Consider the following 10,507-nt stretch of genomic DNA (forward strand, 5'->3'; position numbering starts at 1 on the left):
ATCTAAAGATCAATCATGCATGACATATGGTATCTTAAGATGGATTATTTATTTCCTGAATTTCGTTGTTTCATAGTCCGAGATGATGTTGAAGGAGTTATTGCTGACCATATACTTAATACAAAAATAAAGGAAGAACATTAACGATGAGAATAATGATTGGGACTTTTAAATTATATTTGTCAAGAAACAAGATGTAAGTTGTTCTTTTTCATTTTTTTATTATTTTACTTCAACATCTTCGTTTCTTTTTTTTTTTTTTCATTGTTAAAGTTAAGGTACTTATGTTGTATTTTATTTTATGTAGGTGTAAAATGCATCATTCCAAATGCTTTCGTCGTGGAGTGGTCATAGTGTCTTGTTCTGAAGTAAGCATAGAGAGTCAACCTCCATTAAAATCTAGCCATGATCAAGAGGATATTAATAATGATACAAAAATTAACTTGATTGTTAATAAAGATGTTGATGTGGAAGGTATGTATAAATGTGTTTTAGATAAAAATGCAATCTATACATTGCTTATCGTACTTTTTTTTTCTTATGAAAACAATAGATTCATCTGAGATGCGTAGTACACGTGGTAAGACATGCATGTCTGACGTATGGAACTTACCTAAGGGTTATAAGGTAGTAGTTGAATTTAATAGCTCATGCCAACCTATAAAGAGCGGATCTAGTGTATCAGGAAATTTTTTGGGAACAACTGGAAGAAATTGTTAACTTTACCCTTTGAATTATGATGACTGGAGAAAGGTATCAAAGATGTACAAAGATGAAATTTGGAGTGTGTTACATATACGCAAAAAATAATGTTTTGACATAATATTGTGTATCTATATATTACAATTTCTGATTTCATTTACTTTTTACTAGTTAAAGTTTATACTTAGTGAAAAACATAAGGAATGACGTTTATTGTTATGATATGTATTTATATTGTAAATTTAATTAGGTATCCTTTATTGTAATTTCATATCTCCTAGGTTAGGGTTTCTTAATTACCTATATATATGTATCTTTAGTCTGATTAAGTGAATAAGAATTATCATTCTCTTTAAACATCTGAGTACATGGTATCAGAGCCATCTAGGGTTTAGAATATTTGTTCAACGGCTACGTTAGGGTTTACATTTCTCACTGAAGGAACTCTTAAACAAGAGAATCCATGAGTGGAAGCGGATCTTTCCGATTTCATTGTGACAAAATTACCACACATACATTCTAACAAACAAATATGCATTGTAACACTAATTACTGGCATGCTTTAACAATTAAATATAAAAGACCGAGTAAACGTACCAGTTGAAGAAAATTTTCAATCGAACTCGGTTCAGTGGAAACGAACTTCTCTACGCTTCTTATCGCCTAACAAATAGTCGCCTAGCAGCACCACAATCGTTTACGCGATCGACAGTGCACGAACCAACAATAACTGGGGACGACACCACCACTTGAAGCCCTCGGTATTCTCGAAGTGAGAATCCAAAGGGTGGACTTTGATGGAATTGGTAGAGGGAAGGAGAAAAAGACGATCGTGTAGTACGAACAAGCAAGTGGGAGATAGGTAGAAGACTATCGTAATAGTCGGTGTGCTTGTCGTTTAGAAAAAGGTACACGATTGTGTAGGTTTAGCTAAGCGATCGTCTATCAAATGGTAAGCGATCGTTTAGTTCCGCTCGACACGCTAAGCGATCGTTTAGATAATCGCGAGTGTTGTTTAGTGCGCGGGTGTACGGTCGTTTAGTTGCGGGCACTATCGTATAGGCTCTCAACACTAAGCAATCGTTTCGAAATCGCACCGTGAGCGAATTTTCGGATCTTATTTTTTTCCGTGTCGCAAATGAAAACAATTTTCATTTTATTCTTCAGTTACTAAAACTGAATTCGACTTCCACTTTCGCACGATTCCGGAGAATTACTCAGCCAATTATCTCATAACCGCTAATTCTATAGTTTGATATCATATATCTACTATAGTGTTTTCTCCTGTACTTGATATAAATCATATTTATATCTAATTTCCTCTAAAATAATGTATCTCATACATTTAGTCAATTATATATATATAATAACCAGTTCAATTATATCATATATAATCGAATCTCCTCTTGTCAATTTGAACATTTCAAACTGACCCAGAAACTGATTCTCACTTTATTCAAGTATCAAGGGGACCTTAAGGACCTATGGCTTGAAGCTCCAACGGTAGGTGAATAGCTGACTAAACTTTTTAGCCACGAGATCCGCCATCCGTTAACTGCCAAGCATTCACTAAAGACGGACAATTGAACTTTCTTACCACAGATATATTTCTGTGTCCATCGGATATAACTAATCATGAGTACGATAACCCTTCAAGTACAACTGAACCAAATTACAGTCTTGCCCTATAGTTACATTCACTTCTTAAGTACCACTTGCTCCCTCTAATGTACAATACAACATAGTCCAACTATATGTGAACACCTCTGGGCCAAGAGAAGGTGTGGGGCCCAACTCGTTTAAGCCCTGGAATCAACCCTTAAGGGAGCTATCTATCTACTACCCCTACTTTGGGCAAGAAGTGAATTCCATCTTGTGTAGCTGAGTTCCTAGCTCCCAAATTAGACGAATTCCGACAAAGTGGTAGGTTTGAGTCGGCAACCTGGCCATTCGCACCCATACAAATCAAAGGACCACCCTCAATGGCAAGAGTTCCCAATTCACTCAGGATTGAGGTCATGTTACTTATGGTCATCCTAATGAAGTGAAGTCTCTGTCATGAACGGTGTTATATAACGAGACGTTAACACTTCGTGGTCAGGTCTTATACAAATTTTTCTTCTCGGCTTGTCGTTTCTAATCACTCTGTGCGTTTGGTTTCATCAAATTCTGCTTGGTTGTGAGTTATTTGGATAAAATACTCATTTGTACTTAGAGTTTATTGCTGTCTTGTTCAGCTTGGAGTAGTTTTGCTCTTTTGTTTTCCTTTAATTTTGATTCTACTTTGTTCTTTCTACTTGTGATGTCTACAAATTACTTATTAGCTCATAATGGATGAAGTGAAACATATGGTTGTCTCTAATGTAATTTCCTTGACATCGACACAAATTAAATGGATCGAATTACTATGATTGGCGTCGAATGATTCAGTTTAACTTGCTTAGTACATATATGGATGATCATGTGACAGAGAAACCACCAAAAGATGGAAAGAAAACCACTATTTAGAGTGAGGTTGTTGGTTTGGTAGATCATTATGATTCTGTGAAAGAACTCTTACAATTCTTAGAATTTCTGTACTATGGAAAAGAACATGTTCATAAAATGTTTGATGTCTATATGCAATTCTTTTGAGCGGAACAGAAAGTAGATCTGTTACAAGTTATTTTATGAGGCTTAAGAAAACAGTTGTTGAACTTGCCTTACTATTTCCGTTTAGTTCTGATGTCAAAGTTCAACAAGCTCAGCGAGAAAAGATGGTTGTTATGATATTTTTGAATGGACTTTCCCCTGAGTTTGGAATGGCTAAAACATAAATTCTTTCTAACTCTGAAATTCCATCATTAGAGGAAAAATTCAGTCGTGTTTTTCGTATTGAGAGTTCGCAGTCCAGTTTGCATGTTTCTCAACCGAACAATGCCCTTATGAGTAAGAATAATAATACCTTCCTTGGCACTTCAGGGATGGCTAACAACTTTAAGAAAACTAGTTATGATAATTGGAAATCAGATTCTTCGGAGATCGTATATCACTATTGTCGTAAGCCAGGACATATGAAACATGATTATTGAAAATTGTTATATAAGAATCAACGATCTCAGCATGCTCAGATAGCTTCCACCAGTGATATGGCTGAAAAATTTGTTACCATCTTTGCTGACGACTTTGCTAAATTTCAAGTTTTCCAGGAATCATTGTAGACATCTTCTTCATCTAATCTTATTGCCACCATTGCGAAGACAGGTAATACAAAATGTTTTCTTACATCATCTACCAAATGGGCTATAGGCTCTGGGGCCATGTCCATATGACAGGTAATTTTAACCTATTTTCTATGCTTCTATCTCTTGTTTCATCTTCGTTTGTCATCTTGGCAGATGGATCAACCTCCTCTGTCCTTGGATTCGGCACCATTTCTCTCACTCTATCACTCTCTTTGTCCTCTGCCTTATATTTGCCTCATTTGTCCTTTAATTTAATTTCTATGAGCCAACTTACTCGTGACCTTAATTACTTTGTCTCATTTTTTTCTTGTTATTGCTTGTTTCAAGATCGTATGACGAAGAAGATTATTGGTAGAGGACATGAGTTGGGGGGTCTTTACATCTTTGACAATCAGATACCGAGAGCTGTGGCTTGTCCTGGAGTAATATCCCCGTTTGATGTTCATTGTCGTTTAGGTCATCCATCATTGTTTGTTCTGAAGAAAATTCATCTAGAATTTCGTTCCTTATCGTTTTTGAATTGTGATTTGTGTCAGTTTTCAAAATTTCATCATCTTAGTTCTAGTCCTAGGTTCATAAACGAGCTAGTGCTCATTTTGAGTTAGTTTATTTCGATATTTGGGATCCTTGCCCTGTCGTGTCTCAAACAGGTTTTCGTTACTTTGTTACCTTTGTTGATGATTATTCTCGTGTAATTTGGTTATATTTAATGAAAAATTGTTCTGAGGTATTGTCTTATTTTTATGCTTTTCATGCTGAGATTCAAAATCAATTTAATGTCTCTATTAAAACCTTGCGAACTGACAATGCTAGTGAATATTTCTCTCATGTACTTGGATCTTACCTATGTGGTCATGACATTATTCATCATTATTCTTGTGCAGACACTCCATCTCAAAATGGGGTTGCTGAAAGAAAGAACAGACACTTCCTTGAAACAGTCTGTACCTTATCCTTTCAAATGCATGTTTCAAAGAAATTTTAGGCTGATGCTGTGTCTACTGCTTGCTTCTTGATTAATAGAATGCCTTCCTCTGTCCTAAATGGAGAGATTCCTTATTGTACTCTTTTTCCTACAAAATATTTGTTTCCTGTTGCTCTTAAGATCTTTGGTTGTGTTTTGTTTTGTTTGGGATATTCGTCCAAATTGTACTAAATTAGATCTAAAATCTTTGAAATGCATTTTCTTAGGCTATTCACGTGTTCAAAAGGGTTATCGTTGTTATTTTCCTACTATGAACAGGTGTCTTGTATTTCGGATGTTACATTCTTCGAAGATATACCTTTTAGTCCATCACTGTTGAGTCCATGTCTGAGGGAGGATGACGATATTTTTATCTACGAGGTTACTTCTTCTCCATCATCCTCTTCTTTACCTTCCTCTGTATCTCTTCCTCCTAATCCCTCAGTTATTCGAGTCTACTCCAGGTGTCCTCCACAACCACCTTTAAATCTATGTTCTCTACCACTGGCTTCTTCAACATCTGATTCGGGACCGTGATGATCTTCCCATTGCCCTTCATAAAGGTAAACACACTTGTACTTATCCTATTTCTTTGTGTGTTTTGTATAACATGTTGTCTTCTCCCATTTATTCTTTTCTTACATCGCTTGATTCCACCTCTATCCTTAAATCTGTCAATGAAGCTTTATCTCATCCTGGGTGGCGTAGTGAAATGATTGAGGAGATAACTGCTTTGGATGACAATGGTACTTGGGATCTAGTTTCACGTCTGGATGGAAAGAAGGCTATTGGGTGTAAATGGGTGTTTGCCATCAAGGTTAATCCTGATGGGATAGTGGCTTGGTTGAAAGCTCGTTTGGTTGCCAAAGGTTATGCTCAAATTTATGGGACTGATTATTCTGACACATTTTCTCTTGTTGCTAAATTAATTTCCATTCGACTGTTTATCTCGATAGCTGCTACTTACAATTGGCCTTTGCATCAACTTGACATTAAGAATGCTTTACTATATGGTGATCTTCAAGAGGAAGTCTATATGGAGTAACCACCTGGATTTGTTGCTCAGGGGGAGACTAATAAGGTATGTCGACTTTGAAAATCCTTGTATGGACTAAAACAAAGTCCTCGTGCATGGTTTGGCAAGTTTAGTCAAGCACTCGAATGTTTTGGTATGAAGAAGAGCACGTTTGATCATTCTGTATTCTATCAATGATCCGACAATGGTATTACTTTGCTTGTTGTACATGTTGATGATATATTATCACTGGAAATGATGTATCAGGTATATCCTCCCTCAAGATTTTTCTCCAGGGTCAATTTCATACCAAAGATTTGGGATCATTAAAGTATTTCTTGGGTATTGAAGTGATGAGAAGCAAGAAAGGTATTTACCTATCTTAACGGAAATACGTACTTGATTTATTGTCTGAGATAGGTAAACTAGGAGTCAAACCATGTAGTACTCCGATGATACCAAATTTACAACTTACAAAGGAAGGAGAAGTGTTTAAAGATCCTGAGAGATATAGAAGATTAGTTAGGAAGTTGAACTATTTAACAGTGACACGACCGACATTGCTTATTATGTGAGTATTGTTAGCCAGTTTATATCTTCCCCTACTGTGGATTATTGGGCTGTAGTTGAACAAATCCTATGTTATTTGAAAGCTACATCTAGACGTAGGATCTTATATAGAGATCATGGTCATACAAGAGTTGAATGTTTTTCAGATGCTGATTGGACTAGATCTCAAGAAGATAGGAGATCAACTTTGGGATATTGTGTTTTTATAGGAGGGAACTTGGTGTTGTGGAAAAGTAAGAAACAGAATGTAGTTTCCCATTTGAGTGCTGACTTAGAATATAAAACGATGGCACAATTTGTGTGTGAAATAGTGTGGATACATCACCTTTTGTCTGAGATGGGCTTCAGTGTTATTGTGCCAGCTAAATTATGGTGTGATAATCAAGCAGCTCTTCATATTGCATCCAATCCTGTATTTCATGAACGAACTAAACATATTGAAGTGGACTATCATTTTATTTGCGAGAAAATATAAGAAGGCTTGATATCTACAAGATATATGAAGATTGGTGATTAGTTGGAAGATCTACTTACTAAAGCAGTAAACGGAACAAGAATAAGTTATCTGTGCAACAAGCTGGGCATGATTGACATATTTGCTCTAGCTTGAGGGGGAGTGTTATGATATGTATTTATATTGTACATTTAATTAGGTGTACTTTATTGTAATTTCATATCTCCTAGATTAGGATTTCTTAATTACCTATATATATGTATCTTCAGCCTGATTAAGTGAATAAGAATTATCATTCTCTTTAAACTTTTGAGTACATTTATCATCATTGTTGAGAAAGTAGGGAGGTTATAAATGCAATATAAGAGGGCAATATGTGACCAAATATGAAAATAAGGATCGATGTCTACGACATAAGCCAGATAATATCCCAAGAGATCAGTGGATTGGTTTAGTATCTTTTTGGTATTCTGTTGAAAGAATGATAATTCTTTTACTTCAAGCTCAAGTTAACAATTAGTAGTTTTTCATGAAATTAATTTTTTTCATATTTTATAAATTATATGACAGAAACGAAGTGCTAGAAATACAGAAATAAGAAAGAAATAAAAGTTCACTCATTCATGTGCTAGAAAAAGTATAGCTTGCAAAGCAAATGAAAAGGTAAACATATTTTATTTCTTACAAAATTATTTATATTTAATATTATTAATAAGTTCTTATATCATAATAGAAAGAAACACTTGACGAGATCTGACAATGGATGAATTGTTAATATCGTCTCATATGCAAAAAGATGACACTTTCATAAATGATGAGGTTGTTGCAATAATTGTATGTTTATCCATAAACTTATACTTTATATTTGTTTTTTTTAAAATATTATTATTTAAATTTAATAGGAGAAATTGCAAGGTTATATTAATTAAAATCAAAATAGCTCTAGAGGTGATTTTTTGAAAATGGATTTTTTTGCACAAGTTATGGGTCAAGAGCATTAAAGACGTATTCGTGGGATGGGGTTGGAGCCTACTCCCACTAAAATGTTCAAATCTGCACCACATAGATTTGCTGGGATTGAGATTCATAATGAGCCTAATATGCAAAATGTAGATAAAGTTCTAGACTTTCACTTGTTGAGTCACATATCGTTGAGATATTTTCAATTTTGAGGCGAAATGGATTCATTGAAGCTAGTAGTGCAAGCAGGACTCATACACATACTACTCCAATACAGGTAAAAAAAAATTATTTATGCATTAAAGTTTTATTATATCTGAATTAAAATTAGTTATTATTATTATTTCAACTATCAATAATCTATAATAAGTAGTGCAACTTCATATACTCTTTTGTTTATTGTGTTAGGATCCTAAAGACAATACACATGGAAATGATGCCTCAAGTGTGTGAAGCTAAACGACCACTTTTATGATACATATAATATCTCAATTTAATTGCAAGTTAGTTCTATTTAGTCTACGTTACTTACTTCTTGTTTTTTTGGACGATGTAGAGATCTTGTAGAAATATTATTTTGTTTTGAATACTTTTTAGTTGAATTTTTATATATTTTAGAGTTTGATTTTTTTTAAACTTTATACATATTGTGTTTTAGATTCAATTTGGAATCATTTGTATATTCTAGAAGTTCTAACTTATTATGTACCTATCCATTTAGTATTACTTAAAAAACCATTGAAATAACAAAATAATTTTAAAAGTATTAACAAACATTTGGTAAGAATTGTTGCAAAACACATAGTAAAGTATTGCAATAATAAGCTAATTACTGATTTATTAAAGACTATATTGAAGCAGATATTTTTTTAATTAGTGAGATTCCAAATGTTACTACTGTTAATCTTGTAGCAAGTAAACTGTTCCAATATGTTCAGAAAAAATTGTTGCATAAACTTGTAAAAATGTTTAAATTGTTGCAATAGGACACATATTGTTGATGCTATTAAAGGCTATATTGAAGCAGATTTTTGTTGCAATTACGGCATATTAGCTAATTGTTACTGTTAGTCTTGTAGCATTATAAAATCGCTACAACAAGTAAAAGAAAACCGTTGTAGTATTTTGCAATGTATTTACAAATTGTTGCAATAGAATTCTAGTACTGTCGTTATTAAAGCATATATTGAAGCGGTTTCTCATTCAATTCCAACGATTCAAAATGTGTTGTTATTTATAAATTGTTGAAATGATGATAGAATTCAACATACTTTGAAGTGCATTATGTGCATGTGATAGAGACTAGAGAGAGGTTTGCACAATAACTCACAAGTTTTGTTTAAATCTCTTACCCACAAAATCACACCTCGTTTAAATTCCTAACTCAAATAACAAGCAACCAAAGATTAATTATAATCTTAAAGTGGAAATAAGGCTAAAAAGCTCATAATTACTTTAAGACACAAGTTGGACTCATGCTTGAGGATTTTAATTTCAATGCTCACATATTACTTATATCAACTTTACAATTTGATAAAATCAAATGTAAATCTAATATCAAATATATCTTAACAATCAATTCACAAACACATAAATTAGATATATGGTTCAAATAAAGTACTCATCTTCTTTGAACTTTAGTTTTAAATACCTCAATAATATGTAGGGCCTTTAGCGTTCTTGGTATTCCAATCAATCAACTCTAATATCAACAAAATCTCCCAAGTGATAGAGACTTATGCTGATAACGTGTGATGAAATAAGAACAATATGAACAACAAAATAACAATGAAAGCAAGACAAGAAGTAAAAGTAGAAGAGAAGAAGTAGAGAGCTAATATTGAACTCAATTGTGGTGTCATCTACAAAGGTACCTTATAACCCTATTTATAGGATATGGTGGAGTGTATGTTACGAGGTAAAAGTTAATGGGAGAGGTTATGAGATTGGATAACCTATAAAGGTTATGAGTTTATTGTAACATAAATAAGTTAGGAGTATTTACAATATTACATTTACAATAAATATTAAATTATCTTTTTATTTAAAAGATTTTTCGCTCCCAATGCCATTTAGGATTCATCCTTTCATCCATCCTTATAGATACAGTATACAAATTCATAAACCATGATAAAAATTCCTTCTTGTCAATATCTCACCTATATTTTCTCTTCCACCAATCAAATAAATTGTAATGGATATAATAATGGGTAAGGTATGTATTCGTACAAGGTTTCTAGAGAAATTTAATTTGTGGAATTTGAACTTTGTATTTGTATTGATTTCAATATAGCAAATACAATCCCTAATATAATTATTCTTTGATGCGTTCAAAATAAACTTTAGTATTTTGAATTGGTTGATTTTCTTAGATGATCAGCCTTTGGGCTTGTTGATTTTCTTAGAAGATCGACTTTGGGCTTGTTGATCTTCTTGGATGATCGGTCTTTGAGTTTGTTGTTTTTCTTGAGCAATCGACCTTTGGGCTTGTTGATCTTCTTGGATGATCGGCCTTTGAGCTTAATGATCTTCTTGGAGTATTAGTGTTCACACGAGGATTTCGGAGAAACTTGTTTCGTGGAGTTGAACTTGAGTTGTGTAGATGTTGATGTTGATTT

This window comes from Benincasa hispida, chromosome 3 (genome assembly GCF_009727055.1).
Source record: "Benincasa hispida cultivar B227 chromosome 3, ASM972705v1, whole genome shotgun sequence".
Taxonomy (NCBI): Eukaryota; Viridiplantae; Streptophyta; class Magnoliopsida; order Cucurbitales; family Cucurbitaceae; genus Benincasa; species Benincasa hispida.